The 17794-nt window shown below is 39.0% G+C and overlaps 1 pseudogene; it reads left to right on the plus strand.

The window, feature by feature from the left end:
* Nucleotides 1-3901: 3901 nt before the first annotated feature.
* Tmem64-ps1 (transmembrane protein 64, pseudogene 1) overlaps nucleotides 3902-17794 on the plus strand; it is a 67914-nt pseudogene continuing 54021 nt past the window's right edge.

A 17794-nucleotide genomic window follows, 5' to 3' on the forward strand; every position in this document is an offset into this window, starting at 1 on the left:
AGTGGGTCAGCCAGCATCCTGATCCAGCAGTGAATGCCTGGGAGAGAAGATCTTTTTGAAGGTTGATGATGTCAGTGTTACAAATCTTCAGTGTTACAACTCATTAGGATGCCAAGCAATGAAACAACTCTCTTAGACAATGTTCAACAAAACAGCTTTTGCACATGTACTTTATTTACGGTGTTTCAAATAATACACACACACACACACACACACACACACACACAAACACACACACACACACACACACACACACGCGCGCGCGCGCGCTCGCACACACACACACACACACACAGGCCTTGGAGAGTGGAAATGTAGGACCCAATCAGCCCTACATCCAGGAGGTCTCACTCATGAAACCATAGAGATGGAGAGCGATGCAATCAAGCAAGAGTTTAAAGGTCCTTCCCTTTTCATAGTTAGCTCATTCACATGGATTGGGGACTGCTAAGGGTGGTTAGCTCCTTTCATGGAACAGCGAGTTATCCTAAATTCTTTGGACAGTGTGTTAAAGTCTCAGTCACCTGGTGTTTCCCTAAGGCGGCCTTTGTCCTTAAATTTGAATCTTATAGAAAGAGAATCTTCATAGAGTGAAATTTCCCTGAATGAGGCATATGGTTCTGGGGCTACCTTATTTTCATGAAGAGGAATTCTAGGATGTTGAACCTTTAATTACTTATACCAAGGATTATGTGGCATTCTTTATGTAGGAAATTAGATTTTGGGCCCCCATGATCAGGGATAGAGGAAGAAGCCCTGCTAAGAAAAGCTAGTCCTCTATTTTCTCCGAAACTCTGGGAAACTCTCCAAATATGATAGATACAACCTTAGTAGTGAGGTGCATCTTTTCTACCTGTTTCTTTTTCCTTTTTTTAAATTGAGATATGTCATCAATATTCCTCAGCCTGTATGTTGGGGACATTTTAGTACTGAACAGCAGTAATCTGCTGTTTACGAATTGGGTGAGGTCAGGTATAAACTTCAAAATGAAACAGCGTAAAACAGAGACCTAAAGAATGTTGGGAGCCAGAAAGACAAGAGATTATTCAACCAACTTAATTGCTAAATGATTTGGAATCTCAAGAGCAGGTGTGTACAGAGTTTTGGGGGGTATTAAAATTGATCTTAAACAACATTTGATATATTTACATAGACTTAATTTTTTTCTCAATATTATGTAAGTCTCCCATGTTTAGCAGTCATTAGGACTAGTGGTCTCCTGTTTTGGAGCATGGCTCCAGAAAGAGAGTTTATCTGACACTGGATGGACTCAAGGATGCTATCACTTGATATGGCTTGACTCAGAAATCTCCAGTCAGTCAGATAGTATGTCTGGACAAAAGCAGCTGGCATGACCCTAGCAGATCCAAGAAAAAAGGAAAATGGTGCGTCCAATTCCTGCCAGCAAAGAAACATCTCTTCTCGCTTTTTTTTTTTTTTTTTTTTTTTTGGTAGACAAACCTGTGGAAGAGTCACAACTTGAATGAGCCAGAACCCTCACAGGGGATGTCTGCACAGGGGATTATTATGTTTTGTTTCAAACTAAAAGAACGAAGGGATAATGTTACAGGCTTAACGCCTGTAACAGTTTGACTGGCAGCACAACTGAGATCTGATGGTAAGGCCTAAGAAAAAGGCAATGAGATAACTATTAGAGGAATCTTAGTTCGAATTTGGCATTCTTTATGTGGAAAGTTATCTATATTGCAGTAAGAAAAGCAGAGGGAAAGGCTAACAATCATTTATCTCTCTCATCTGTTTAAGATAGCTGAGAAAGGAAAGACCAAGTTAATTATGTATTTGAAATAAGCAGTAATTGCTTATCTTTGAAACATGAACTGGTTTAAGTAATAGTTTTATTTTTATTAATTGAAGATTCAAAATTAGTTTTTGATTTAGTCAATTTGACCTTTATGGGGTGGATCCTAAATGATTCTCTGAAGCATAAATGAATTTTTAAAGGCAATAGGGACATATATTTATGTCAAATTAGAGGCCTGAAAAATAATCACGGGCTAAAAACATGAACATTCTCCTAGTTATTTTAGTTATTAGTAAAAAGAAAAACAACATTTAAAGAAAATTCAGATAAAGAAGCTTGGGAATTCTAGATTTGGGCAGGCTGAATCATCTGAAACTATGACATCTCAAACTGTAGAAGTGAAACTGTAAGACTCAGGAAAAGCCCTCCCAGTCCTGCATTTGGGATGTCCCACTCACAGAGAAACAGAGACAGAGATCAATGTAATAAACAAGAGGTTTACTCGTCCAGTGCACTCAGGTCATTCTGCAATCAGGGTAGAGGCGACCCCCAGGAACACACACTTTTTATACCTTTTAGTAGTACAAATTACATCAGCAAAGTTACAGTTTAAACTTATTGGCTAAACATATTGACCTTTAAATCTATTGGCTAGTAAGTATGACAAACATTCAAACTCCATTAGGGAGGTGACTCCTGGCAGGGAGATATTTATGGCAATGCAGAGGGTTTGGCGGGGGGGTGGGGGGGATCCTACCTTGCTGTGATTGTGACACTTCTTGAATAGGGTGTTTACTCAGCAAATTCTTTTGGAGCTCCTCATAGGGAAGTCCCAGTCACCTGATGTTTTCTAAGATAGCTTTTGTCTGCTTGGTTTCCACTTTTCACAAAACATCACCCCATCATTCTTCTCTGTGTTGTCTAACATATGTAGTCTGCCCAACGGTAGGCATCTGGTTATGCCATCCATCTGACAGATTTTTTCCATTTATAAACCTGGCCTGGGTGAGGAAACTGCTTTGCAACTTCCAGTCATCCATTCCATTTCTCCACATAATCCTGTCTGTCCAGCAGGTCCCTCTCCTTCCCATGTGTGCACTGGTCGCGTATTACTCCCTGGAGGTGCACTGCAATAGTCCTGCATGTGGCACGAGAAGGGGGGCAGCTACCCTGGAAAATAGACAGGGAGGGAGACACAGGCATAAGCACCAGGTGGAGCCCTACCAGTGTGGAGCTGGGGATGGAATCTGAGAGCCAGGTGGCAGGGTAACTCAGCAGAATGATTGGCTGTGGTGTTTTGTATGATGGGCTGTGGATGGATTGGTCTCCATTTTGGGCTGTCTGAAGGAAGCCAAGAGATTATGAGGTGTCTTTTGAGTTTAGTTGTAAGTTTCTGAAGAGTGGGGCCTTACCAGTCAGGATAAATGGAAGCACGAAGTGCTTTTCAGCTTCTGCTGAGGTAGCAAGGGAGAACTGGAAAAGCAAAGGAGTTGGCATGGTGATCCACATGCCTCTGTAAAGTTGTCCTGTGGCACGCAGGCAAGGGGAGAAGAGTGAGAAGGAGGGAAACGAGTGGGTCTGAGGGCCCATTGTGGAATGTGGGGACCAAGCAGACAAAAGCTATCTTATCAGGTGACTAGGATTGAAGATATAGACTGGAGGTTACAGAAATTCCCACAGGCTTGGGCAGAGATAGCAGGAATGGGAAAAGCTAAGAATCAGCCTCCGGTCCATGTGGACCTAAACGCTCAGTCCAGTTCAGTCACCGTCTGTCAGTATTCAATGTCTAAAGAAGACCGAGATGGAATTCAGTCCGATATCCTGCGCTTCCTCTAATTAGGGAGACTGTGGAAATGCCAGTCCACATGGAAAACTCTTCTCCTCCCAATATAAAGGCCTGGGTCCAATGACTACCAACCTGTCTAGGATCTCAGAGAAGTGAACAAGCGAGTGCCCAACCTCCACCCTACGCTCCCTAACCGATATATCCTGTTGCATTTCTTGCCTCCCTCAAGGACCTGGTATACTGTACTGAACTTCAAAGATACCTTCTTCTGTCTATCCCTGGCCCCCTAAGAGCCAAGAGTGCTTTGCCTTTGAGTGGAAGGATCCAGATTCAGGCATCACAGGTCAGCTCCCATGGACCCACTTACCTCAGGGCTTCAAGTCAACAGTAGAACTGAGGATGACGTGTCTCTTCTGACAATGATACTGTATCTTAGTCCCTTTCGCTTGGGACCAACCAATGCCAGCCCTCACCAACGATGTAACTTAACCTGGATGGTGGTAAATGACATGAGAGACATAGGATGGAGCACATCCAAGGTCACCACACCCGTCCAACGGTGACTGGACTTATTCCCTGACATCTGCAAACTGCCTGTTGGGGCCACCGGTTGGGAACTAGAGGGATACTCAGATCTTCAGAAGGTCCTCCTTACCTGTCCTTCATAATGGCAGATCAGAGGACGTGCATGGGAGAGGCTGTTGTCATGCCCACTGGAGAAGCTTACTTCGAACATGACTTTTATGTTTGCCCCGGGTTCCATCATGATAGATCCCTTAATCCTAAATGTAGGGGTAAACTCGATTTTTATTGTAAAAGTTAGGGGTGTGAGACAATGGTACAGGCATATTGGAATCCTACTTCAAGTTAGGATTACATCACAGTAACCACTATTTCCATGGGAATTATGGGGGAGGGGATCCCTATATAGAAGAGTGTAAATGGAATTGGTGTCACCCTCTCTGTGTCACATTCACTGAAAAGGGAAAAAAGGCTACAGATTGGTTAAAAAGATATACGTGGGGCCTCAGGATCCATTATGGAGGACCTGATGAGGGGTTAATATTCACCATTTATTTACAGATAGAGGCCCTTTATGCCTCCCTTGGTCCCAACCCACTTATAAGACTTCAGAAATCCTCCACTCCTTCTGAAAGACTCCCAGAGCGGGGAGACCCTAACTCAAGTCTTGGGATGACGCGACCACCAGAGAAATCACAAGAGACCGTCATCGCTGTAATCCCATGCCGTTCATTGACAGGAACCAATGCACTGGGATTGAGAATCATATCCCACGCAGGGGCAGCGGAGTTCGACCCTGAGTGGCTAGGAGAAGAGGTATTTAAAGGAAGAAATCACAACCCAGAGGGGTAGGGAGGGCATCATTGGAAAATGTTGAGAATTCCATTGAAAAATCACAAGCAGAAGCTTCCTGTTTCTCAAGATTGTTTAACTTTATGGCCAGCCAGTTCCTGGGAGAAGCTTCCTGTTTTCCAAGATTGCTCTTTAAGATTTTAATCTAACTATAGGGTCAGTTAGTTCCTGGGACAGAGTTGCCGAACCAGCTCGTGTAATTGCAGTTCCAGGGACCAACCAGTTTGTTTCTTCTGCTCTAAACTTTTGTCTAGGATTAATAAATAGCATTTGTCTAGCATTAATAAACAAAATTCAGTAAAGTCAATAGTATTACAGAGACAATTTAATGTCTCAGAAATGCTAAGAAACAGCATGAAGAGTCTTGTTTCAATGTTGCCTGGCTTTGTTAATGGGCAGTAAGCACCTCAGCAGGAAAGACACAGTATGTTAATGTTGGGTGATATAGAAATTTCTTATCTGTTTCTTAAAATCTCAAAAGAAAAGCATAGGCTTCTATATCTTGTATTTGTTTATAAACTAACATGGTTTCTAACATTCGAAGAAACAGAATGTCTGGATTAGACTTAGACATTTAAAAGAAGAGTCAACAATGAATGTCAGTGATTCTCAACCTACGGCTGTAGACCTATTTGTGAATCATGTATATCAGATAATTGAATTATGATTCATAACGGAGGTGAAATTACAAATATTAAGTTGATACAATTTAAAATTATCCCTGTATAGCTTACATATTAATTAGACTCAGATTGTCATTGGGGGTATCCCCTGATCTTCTTTTCTTTTTTATTTTTTTTTTTTCGGAGCTGGGGACCGAACCCAGGGCCTTGCGCTCGCTAGGCAAGCGCTCTACCGCTGAGCTAAATCCCCAACCCCTGATCTTCTTTTCTTACTCTGAGAATGACTACTGTCCTAAGGATGTACCCTTAATAATTGATGACTCTCCTGTTTTTACTGTCTATGTGCTCATTGTCCATCTTCTCTCATTGGGGCTTGCCCTTTCTGCTCATCCTTTTTTCCTCTTTCTGCAATTCTTAAACAGGAAATTCAAAACCATTTTAGATCTACCGCTAATCCCTCCACTAATGGGCTGTGGCAATTTTTATTTAGTCAATCATTTTAAACTAATAAACAATATTTGTACAACAAAAGCAGATAAAAGTGAGAATTCACTCATGAGGAACAAAATCTTAACATATGAAATATAGCATCACAATACGTTGCAAGAGACCAAATAATAACAATATATTTAATGATTGAAGATCACCACAACATGAAGAACTGTATTAAAAGGTCACTGAATTAGGAAGGTTGTGAACCACTGATTCATACTATGATATTAAATTTTATATTATTCACTGTAATTAATACAGACTGTTTCTTTGTGTTCCTTTAGAGAAGTAAATAAATACAATAAATTAAAAGCAGAAGTTGAGTATGCTTATAGACATACGGGGAAAATATAATTTTCAGATTTCAATGTAAATATATAAATATTCTATACTCTTAAGACCACATGATATTAACAGAAAAATGGTACAGAAAGACCATAGAACTTGATTTTTATTATGTAAAAACTAATGGCATTTTTAACAAAATCTTAGAGTGAAAACACACAAAATATGATAATATGACATTTTACGTACAAGTGAAACCATATATCATCTGTAATTGTAGGATGATTATATGGGACTTGCAAAAATGAAAAACTTATGTGTACAGAAACATAACATTGAGGACAAATGCCAGCAGATGACTAGAAAAATTAGGTATAATTATCTGTACTAAAGTCTCAAATGCATAATAAAAAGCATCCCACAGGTAAGGACACGGAGGATTAGCAGAAGAGAGGAGAACAGTCTTTTAAAATATCAACATCAATGCTGGTAAATAGAAATGAAATGTCACATTTATTATATTAATTATGGACAAACTATAAATACCATTAAAAATGAATCCAACTATAAAAAAGAATCCTTAATATTTTCTGTGTCAAACTGAAATGTCCTATACAGTTTAAAACATAGACATAGTATATAAAATTTTTATTGTTCTATTATTGAATGTAAAATATATTTTTTCTTCTTTGGGGTCCCTGTGCCTAGTCTGATGGTTGGCTGCCTGAATCAGCATTGGTGTTTGTCAAACTCTGGCACAGACTCTCAGCAGACAGCTTTACTAGGCTCCTGTCAGCAAGTGCTTTTTGGCATCAGCAACAACTTCTAGGTTTGGTGTCTGTATATGGAATGGACAAATAGGTCAGGCAGTCTATGGATGGCCTTTCCTTCAGTCTCTGCTCTACTCTTTGACCCTGCATTTCCTTTTGAAAGTATCAATTCTGAAGTAATATTTTTGAGACAGATAAGTGGTTCCATCCCTCAGCCAAAGGCATGCCTATCTACTAGATATGGTCTTTACAGGCCTTCTCTCAGTTTTGTTGGTGATTTTGGCTGATGTCATTCCTGCTGGGTCCAGGGAAACTTGCATCTGTAGCATCTGGAACTTTTTAGTGGATATGTCATAGCTCATCTCTCACTGCTACACACTTCAATCCTGACCTGTCTCCTCCCATACCTGATCTTACCTCCTAATTTTCCATCCCCATTCACTCTCCCACCAAGATCCCTCTCTCACTCTATATGCCATGATTATTTTCTTCTCCCTTCTGAGTAAATTTGAACTTCCCACATTTTGGTCTTCCTTTTTCTTGGGTTTCATATGATCTGTGAGTAATATCATGAATAATCTGAGTATGTACTTCAGAGGGAGTACATACTATACCTGTTCTTTTGTGACTAAGTTATCCAATTCACAATGGTATTTTCTAGTTCCATTCCTTTGCTGTGAATTTCATGAAGTCATTGTTTTTACTAACTTAGTTGTACTCCTTTGTGTAAGTGTACCATATTTTCTGGAACCATTCTCTGTTGAAGGAAATCTGGGTTGTTTCTAACCTCTAGCTATTATAAATAAGTTTTCTGTGAGGATAGGGGAGCATGTGTCCTTGTTATATGTTAGAGCATCATTTGCATATGTTCCCAGGCATAGTATAGCTAGGTCTACATGTAGTAGTTTGTCCAATTTTCTGAGGAAACACCAGAATGATTTCCAGAGTGATTGTAGCAACTTGCAATCCCTCCAAAAATTGAGGGGTATATCTCTTTCTCCACATTATTACCTGAATCTGCTGTCACCTGAGGTTTTTTTTCTTAGTCATTCTGAATGGTATGAGGTGGAATCTCAGGGTTGTTTTGATTTGCATTTCCCTGATGACTAAGGATTTTAGGCAGTTTTTTAGGTAGTTCTCCGTGATTCAAGATTCCTCAGTTGAGAATTTTTTGTTTAGCTCTATACCCATTTTTAATAGGGTTATATGGTTCTCCGGACTCCAACTTCTTGACTTATATTTTTGTTAGATATTAGACCTCTATCAGAAGTAAGACTGGTAAAGATCTTTTCCCAATCTGTGACTTGTTGTTTTGTCCTATTGACAGTGTCTTTTTCCTTACAGAAACTTTGCATTTTATGAGGTTCCATTTGTCAATTGTTGATCTTAGAGCATGAACCATTGGTGTTCTGTTCAGGAAACTTTCCCCTTTCCCAACATGCTCCAGACTCTTTCCCATGCTCTCCTCTCTTAGATTCAGTGTATCTTCTTTTATGTGGAGGTCCTTGATTGACTTGGAAATGAGTTTAGTACAAGAAGATAAGAATGGACCAATACAAATTTTCATGCTGACCTCCAGTGAACCAGCCCCATTTGTTGAAAATTCTCTTTTTTCCACTGGATTGTTTTGGCTTCCTTATCAAGGAGCAAGTGACCACAGGTATGTGGGTCTATTTCTGGAACTAAAATTCTATTCCATTGATCTACTGCCTGACCCTGTAACAATACCATAAGTTTTTGTTTTTGTTTTTGTTTTTTAACATTATTGCTCCGCAGTACTTCTTGGCGGAAGGACTGAAGGAGCTGAAAGGGTTACCAAAACTACATAAATTATAACAATGTAAAGCAGCCAGATTCACCCTGCCCAAAGTATCCAGGGACTAATGGCTCCAGTTACATATGTAGCAGAGGAAAATTTAATTGGGCATCAATGATAGGAGAGACTTTTTGTCCTGTGGAGGCTCAAAGACCCAGAGATGGGGAATGCTAGGATGATGTTGTGGGAGGGGTTACGTGGGTAAGGGAACACCCTCATAGAAACAGGGAGAATGGGTGAGGATATAAGATGTTTAAAGTGGGGATATGGTGTTTAAGTGGAAGAGGGATAACATTTGAAATGTAAATTAATAAAATAACCAAGAAAAAGAAAATAGCATTTTTCATGCATTATATTCTAATTACAATATTCCCTGTCTTATCGCAAATGAAATCTTCCCCCTTTTCCTTAATCTTCTTTCTCTTTATAAAACTAACAGGTATATAAGAATAGTTTTAGAACCGCCTGGTCAGGAGGGCACGCCTGAGGCTGCAGAGCAGAAGAGACCACCAACAATGCCTACCCCTGCCCACATCCCTGGCCCAAGAGGAAACTGTATAAGGCCTCTGGGCTCCCGTGAGGGAGGGCCCAGGAGCGGCATGACCCCTGCCTGAGACAATGCCGGAACCTGAAGGAAACAGACCGGATAAACAGTTCTCTGCACCCAAATCCCATGGGAGGGAGAGCTAAACATTCAGAGAGGCAGACAAGCCTGGGAAACCAGAAGAGACTGCTCTCTGCACACACATCTCGGACGCTAGAGGAAAACGTCAAAGGCCAACTGGAACCCTGGTGCACTGAAGCTCCCGGAAGGGGCGGCACAGGTCTTCCTGGTTGCTGCCGCTGCAGAGAGCCCGTGGGCAGCACCCCACGAGAGAACTTGAGCCTCGGGACCACAGGTAAGACCAACTTTCCTGCTGCAAGAAAGCTGCCTGGTGAACTCAAGACACAGGCCCACAGGAACAGCTGAAGACCTGTAGAGAGGAAAAACTACATGCACGAAAGCAGAACACTCTGTCCCCATAACTGACTGAAAGAAAACAGGAAAACAGGTCTACAGCACTCCTGACACAAAGGCTTATAGGACAGTCTAGCCACTGTCAGAAATAGCAGAACAAAGTAACACTAGAGATAATCTGATGGCGAGAGGCAAGCACAGGACCCAAGCAACAGAATCCAAGACTACATGGCATCATCGGAGCCCAATTCTCCCACCAAAACAAACATGGAATATCCAAACACACCAGAAAAGCAAGATCTAGTTTCAAAATCATATTTGATCATGATGCTGGAGGACTTCAAGAAAGACGTGAAGAACTCCCTTAGGGAAACACAGGAAAACATTAATAAACAAGTAGAAGCCTACAGAGAGGAATCGCAAAAATCCCTGAAAGAATTCCAGGAAAACACAATCAAAGAGTTGAAGGAATTAAAAATGGAAATAGAAACAATCAAGAAAGAACACATGGAAACAACCCTGGATATAGAAAATCAAAAGAAGAGACAAGGAACTGTAGATACAAGCTTCACCAACAGAATACAAGAGATGGAAGAGAGAATCTCATGAGCAGAAGATTCCATAGAAATCATTGACTCAACTGCCAAAGATAATGTAAAGCAGAAAAAGCTACTGGTCCAAAACATACAGGAAATCCAGGACTCAATGAGAAGATCAAACCTAAGGATAATAGGTATAGAAGAGAGTGAAGACTCCCAGCTCAAAGGACCAGTAAATATCTTCAACAAAATCATAGAAGAAAACTTCCCTAACCTAAGAAAAGAGATACCCATAGGCATACAAGAAGCCTACAGAACTCCAAATAGATTGGACCAGAAAAGAAACACCACCCGTCACATAATTGTCAAAACACAAAACGCACAAAATAAAGAAAGAATATTAAAAGCAGTAAGGGAAAAAGGTCACGTAACATATAAAGGCAGACCTATCAGAATCACACCAGACTTCTCGCCAGAAACTATGAAGGCCAGAAGATCCTGGACTGATGTCATACAGACACTAAGAGAACACAAATGCCAGCCCAGGTTACTGTATCCTGCAAAACTCTCAATTAACATAGATGGAGAACCCAAGATATTCCATGACAAAACCAAATTTACACAATATCTTTCTACAAATCCAGCACTACAAAGGATAATAAATGGTAAAGCCCAACATAAGGAGGCAAGCTATACCCTAGAAGAAGCAAGAAAGTAATCGTCTTGGCAACAAAACAAAGAGAATGAAAGCACACAAACATAACCTCACATCCAAATATGAATATAACAGGAAGCAATAATCACTATTCCTCAATATCTCTCAACATCAATGGCCTCAACTCCCCAATAAAAAGACATGGATTAAGAAACTGGATACGCAACGAGGACCCTGCATTCTGCTGCCTACAGGAAACACATCTCAGAGACAAAGACAGACACTACCTCAGAGTGAAAGGCTGGAAAACAACTTTCCAAGCAAATGGTCAGAAGAAGCAAGCTGGAGTAGCCATTCTAACATCAAATAAAATCAATTTTCAATTAAAAGTCACCAAAATATAAGGAAGGACACTTCATATTCATCAAAGGAAAAATCCACCAAGATGAACTCTCAATCTTAAATACCTTGCCCCAAATACAAGGGCACCTACATACGTAAAAGAAACCTTACTGAAGCTCAAAACACACATGGCAACTCACACAATAATAGTGGGAGATTTCAACACCCCACTCTCATCAATGGACAGATCATGGAAACAGAAATTAAACAGTGATGTCGACAGACTAAGAAAAGTCATGAGCCAAATGGACTTAACGGATATTCATAGAACATCCTATCCTAAACAAAATGATATACCTTCTTCTCAGCTCCTCATGGTACTTTCTCCAAAATTGACCATATAATTGGTCAAAAAACGGGCCTCAACAGGTACAGAAAGATAGAAATAATCCCATGCCTGCTATCGGACCACCATGGCCTAAAACTGGTCTTCCATAACAATAAGGGAAGAATGCCCACATATACGTGGAAATTGAACAATGCTCTACTCAATGATAACCTGGACAAGCAAGAAATAAAGAAAGAAATTAAAAACTTTTTTAGAATTTAATGAAAATGAAGGTACAACATACCCAAACTTATGGGACACAATGAAAGTTGTGCTAAGAGGAAAACTCATAGCACTGAGTGCCTGCAGAAAGAAACAGGAATGAGCATATGTTAGCAGCTTGACAGCACACCTAAAAGCTCTAGAACAAAAAGAAGCAAATACACCCAGGAGGAGTAGAAGGCAGGAAATAATCAAACTCAGAGCTGAAATCAACCAAGTAGAAACAAAAAGGACCATAGAAAGAATCAACAACACCAAAAGTTGGTTCTTTGAGAAAATCAACACGATAGATAAACCCTTAGTCAGACTAACGAGAGGACACAGAGAGTGCGTCGAAATTAACAAAATCAGAAATGAAAAGGGAGACATAACTCCTGATTCATAGGAAATTCAAAAAATCATCAGATCTTACTATAAAAACCTATATTCAACAAAACTTGAAAATCTTCAGGAAATGGACAATTTCCTAGACAGATACCAGGTATCGAAGTTAAATCAGGAACAGATCAACCAGTTAAACAACCCCATAACTCCTAAGGAAATAGAAGCAGTCCTTAAAGGTCTCCCAACCAAAAAGAGCCGAGGTCCAGACGGGTTTAATGCAGAATTCTATCAAACCTTCATAGAAGACCTCATACCAATATTATCCAAACTATTCCACAAAATTGAAACAGATGGAGCCCTACGGAATTCCTTCTACGAAGCCACAATTACTCTTATACCTAAACCACACAAAGACACAACAAAGAAAGAGAACTTCCGACCAATTTCCCTTATGAATATCGATGCAAAAAATACTCAATAAAATTCTGGCAAACCGAATCCAAGAGCACATCAAAACAATGATCCACCATGACCAGGTAGGCTTCATCCCAGGCATGCAGGGATGGTTTAATATACGGAAAACCATCAACGTGATCAATTATATAAAGAAACTGAAAGAACAGAACCACATGATCATTTCATTAGATGCTGAGAAAGCATTTGACAAAATTCAACACCCCTTCATGATAAAAGTCCTTGAAAGAATAGGAATTCAAGGCCCATACGTAAACATAGTAAAAGCCATATACAGCAAACCAGTTGCTAACATTAAACCAAATGGAGAGAAACTTGAAGCAATCCCACTAAAATCAGGGACTAGACAAGGCTGCCCACTCTCTCCCTACTTATTCAATATAGTTCTTGAAGTTCTAGTCAGAGCAATCAGAAAACAAAAGGAGATCAAGGGGACACAGATCGGAAAAGAAGAGGTCAAAATATCACTATTTGCAGGTGATAAGATAGTATATTTAAGTGATCCCAAAAGTTCCACCAGAGAACTACTAAAGATGATAAAAAACTTCAGCAAAGTTGCTGGGTATAAAATTAACTCAAATAAATCAGTTGCCTTCCTCTATACAAAAGAGAAACAAGCCGAGAAAGAAATTAGGGAAATGACACCCTTCATAATAGACCCAAATAATATAAAGTACCTCGGTGTGACTTTAACCAAGCAAGTAAAAGATCTGTACAATAAGCTCTTCAAGACACTGAGGAACGAAATTGAAGAAGTCCTCAGAAGATGGAAAGCTCTCCCATACTCATGGATTGGCAGGATTAATGTAGTAAAAATTGCCATTTTACCAAAAGCAATCTACAGATTCAATGCAATACCCATCAAAATACCAATCCAATTCTTCAAAGAGTTAGAAAGAACAATTTGCAAATTCATCTAGAATAACAAAAACCCAGGATAGCTAAAGATATCCTCAACAATAAAAGGACTTCAGGGGGAATCACTATCCCTGAACTCAAGCAGTATTACAGAGCAATAGTGATAAAAACTGCATGGTATTGGTACAGAGACAGACAGATAGAACAATGGAATAGAATTGAAGACCCAGAAATGAACCCACACACCTATGGTCACTTGATTATTGACAAAGGAGCCAAAACCATCCAATGGAAAAAAGATAACATTTTCAGCAAATGGTGCTGGTTCAACTGGAGGGCAACATGTAGAAGAATGCAGATCGATCCATGCTTTTCACCCTGTACAAAGCTTAAGTCCAAGTGGATCAAGGACCTCCACATCAAACCAGACACACTCAAACTAATAGAAGAAAAACTAGGGAAGCATCTGGAACACATGGGCACTGGAAAAAATTTCCTGAACAAAACACCAATGGCTTACTCTCTAAGATCAAGAATCGACAAATGGGATCTCATAAAACAGCAAAGCTTCTGTAAGGCAAAGGACACTGTGGTTAGGACAAAACGGCAACCAACAGATTGGGAAAAGATCTTAACCAATCCTACAACAGATAGAGGCCTTATATCCAAAATATACAAAGAACTCAAGAAGTTAGACCGCAGGGAAACAAATAAACCTATTAAAAAATGGGGTTCAGAGCTAAACAAAGAATTCACAGATGAGGAATGTCAAATGGCTGAGAAACACCTAAAGAAATGTTCAACTTCTTTAGTCATAAGGGAAATGCAAATCAAAACAACCCTGAGATTTCACCTCACACCAGTGAGAATGGCTAAGATCAAAAACTCAGGTGACAGCAGATGCTGGCGAGGATGTGGAGAAAGAGGAACACTCCTCCATTGTTGGTTGGATTGCATACTGGTAAAACCATTCTGGAAATCAGTCTGGAGGTTCCTCAGAAAATTGGACATTGAACTGCCTGAGGATCCAGCTATACCTCTCTTGGGCATATACCCAAAAGATGCCTCAACATATAAAAGAGACACGTGCTCCACTATGTTCATCACAGCCTTATTTTTAATAGCCAGAAACTGGAAAGAACCCAGATGCCCTTCAACAGAGGAATGGATACAGAAAATGTGGTACATCTACACAATGGAATATTAATCAGCTATCAAAAACAACGAGTTTATGAAATTCGTAGGCAAATGGTTGGAACTGGAAAATATCATCCTGAGTGAACTAACCCAATCACAGAAAGACATACATGGTATGCACTCATTGATAAGTGGCTATTAGCCCAAATTCTTGAATTACCCTAGATCCCTAGAACAAACGAAACTCAAGACGGATGATCAAAATGTGAATGCTTCACTCCTTCTGTAAATGAGGAAAAAGAATACCCTTGGCAGGGAAGGGAGAGGCAAAGATTAAAACAGAGACTGAAGGAACACTCATTCAGAGCCTGCCCCACATGTGGCCCATACATATACAGCCACCCAATTAGACAAGATGGATGAAGCAAAGAAGTGCAGACCGACAGGAGCCGGATGTAGATCGCTTCTGAGAGACACAGCCAGAATACAGCAAATACAGAGGCGAATGCCAGCAGCAAACAACTGAACTGAGAATAGGTCCCCTATTGAAGGAATCAGAGAAAGAACTGGAAGAGCTTGAAGGGGCTCGAGACCCCAAAAGTACAACAATGCCAAGCAACCAGAGCTTCCAGGGACTAAGCCACTACCTAAAGACTGTACATGGACTGACCCTGGACTCTGACCCCACAGGTAGCAATGAATATCCTAGTAAGAGCACCAGTGGAAGGGGAAGCCCTGGGTCCTGCTAAGACTGAACCCCCAGTGAACTAGACTGTGGGGGGGAGGACGGCAATAGGGGGAGGGTTGGGAGGGGAACACCCATAAGGAAGGGGAGGGGGAGGGGGATGTTTCCCTGGAAACCGGGAAAGGGAATAACACTCGAAATGTATATAAGAAATACTCAAGTTAATAAAAAAAAAAAGAAAAAAAAAGAATAGTTTTAATATAAAATAAAATAAAACAAGAAAAACTCTAGAATAAATAAACCAAATAAATTAATTAATTAATAAAATGTAAAAACCAGAAGAATTAGAGACAAAGAAAGGTACATGTATTGCATAAAGAAGGAGGGGCATACATATTCAAATGTGCAGGATGGCCAGGATACACACACACACACACACACACACACACACACACACACACACACACACACACACAATTTTGTTGGCCTTGTGTATGCTACCACAGTCAGTCTTTATGTGTTTATTTATCTGTAGGTCTTGCTGTGTTTGGAAATCCTGTTGGCTCTGTGTATGCTACCACAGTCAGTCTTTATGTGTTTATATATCTGTAGGTCTTGCTGAGTTTGGAAGTCCTTGTTTCCTTCCTTGGGTCTCTCAATCCTCTTTGATTGTTACATTCCTTCTGACTCCTCCTCACAAGCAAAATTGTTCTGGAATTCTCTTTGTTGTGATATTATGTGGTCAAGACATCAAGTTATTTTCGCCTAGTAAAAGTAGTCAACAATGCTCTTTGTAATTTGTGGAACAATTCTTTGAAAGTCTGCTAGAATTTTGCACTAAAATATCTACATTTTTCTTTTATTGTGTTTGTTTTCTTTAGTTTCCATAGTTTTTAATTATAATTCCAATTTTGCTAGGGATTATAGGTCTGTTTCAATCACTTTTCTGAATATGATTTCACATTGGTAAGTGGCATATATCAAGAACATTATCCCTTTTTAGATTTTCTAATTCATCAAAGTCCAAGTCTTTAACCTGTCATAATATTTTCTGGATGTCTTTATTTTGCCCATTTGTTGTCTGATTTATCTTTTAATTAGAATCTTCTTTGCATTTGTTAATTTGGCTAAGAATTTTTTTATAATAATGATTTCTTAAAGTACCAATAGTTTTTCATTGATTTTTGTTTTTATTTTGCTTATTTCTTTAATTCCTGAATTTGATTATTTCTTGCCATATACTCTTTTTAATTGTTATTTCATCATCAAACAGAATGAAGAATGCTATTTTTATTTTTTAAAGTTTGTTGAGACTCCATTTGTGTCTAATTATGTGATCAAATTTGAGAAAATTTCATGAGCTTCTGAGAAAGAACATTATTCTTTTGTGTTTGGAATATGAATAAAAATATAAATATATTTGGAATATGTATGGAATATATACATATATATTTATTTATACAGATTTTTTCTGTATTGTCTTTATCTTGATGACTATTCTATTGATTCTTGAAGGACTGAAGTCACTCACTATTACAATGTGCTGACCCATATATTATTTAACTTGTGTTAGTGGTTTTCCTTTTTGTTCTGTTTTTGTATGTTTTTTTTGTTTGCTTCATGAACTTTGGAGACTTCTATTAGGCTCAAAGGTATTTAGAATTGCAATATCTTACATTTTTTGCATTGGTCCATTTTTCCTTTAATCTTTTTATAGTATTCTTCCTTATCTTCTCTGATTAGTTTTGGTTTTAAGTTAAAATATTATTAGGTGGAAAATTCATACATGGTTTGGTTCTTATGTCCATTACTGTTCTTCTGAGTCTTTTATTTTTATTTTTATCATAAATGGAGTTTAAAACTATTAATGTATAGTGGTATTATTGAGCAGCGTTTGTTGAATCATTTTATTTTATTTTTGTGATTTGTATTATGTTTCTAGTTTGTGATTATTAATTTTGTATTTTCTTGGATGTGGTTACCTTACATAAATTGAAGATTTTTTTTTCTTTTTGCACCTTTTGAAGCTTTACTTGTACATAGATGCTGCTTAAATTTAGTTTTACTGAAGAATGTCTTTCTTTCTCCATCTATTGTGATTGAAAGTTTTTCTGGGAATAAATATCTAGGCTAGCATCTGTGTTCTCCGAGAATTTGTTAAAATTCCTTCTGGCCATTCTGGCTTTTAGAAACTTCATTCAAAATGCAGGGACTGTTCTAGTACATTTTTTATTATCTAGTAGATATTTATATATTATGTGCCTCTTTTTTCTTGCAGATTTAAGTATTATTTCGTTTTTTTCT

Source organism: Rattus norvegicus, chromosome 13, assembly GCF_021556685.1.
Source record: "Rattus norvegicus strain SHRSP/BbbUtx chromosome 13, alternate assembly SHRSP_T2T, whole genome shotgun sequence".
NCBI lineage: Eukaryota > Metazoa > Chordata > Mammalia > Rodentia > Muridae > Rattus > Rattus norvegicus.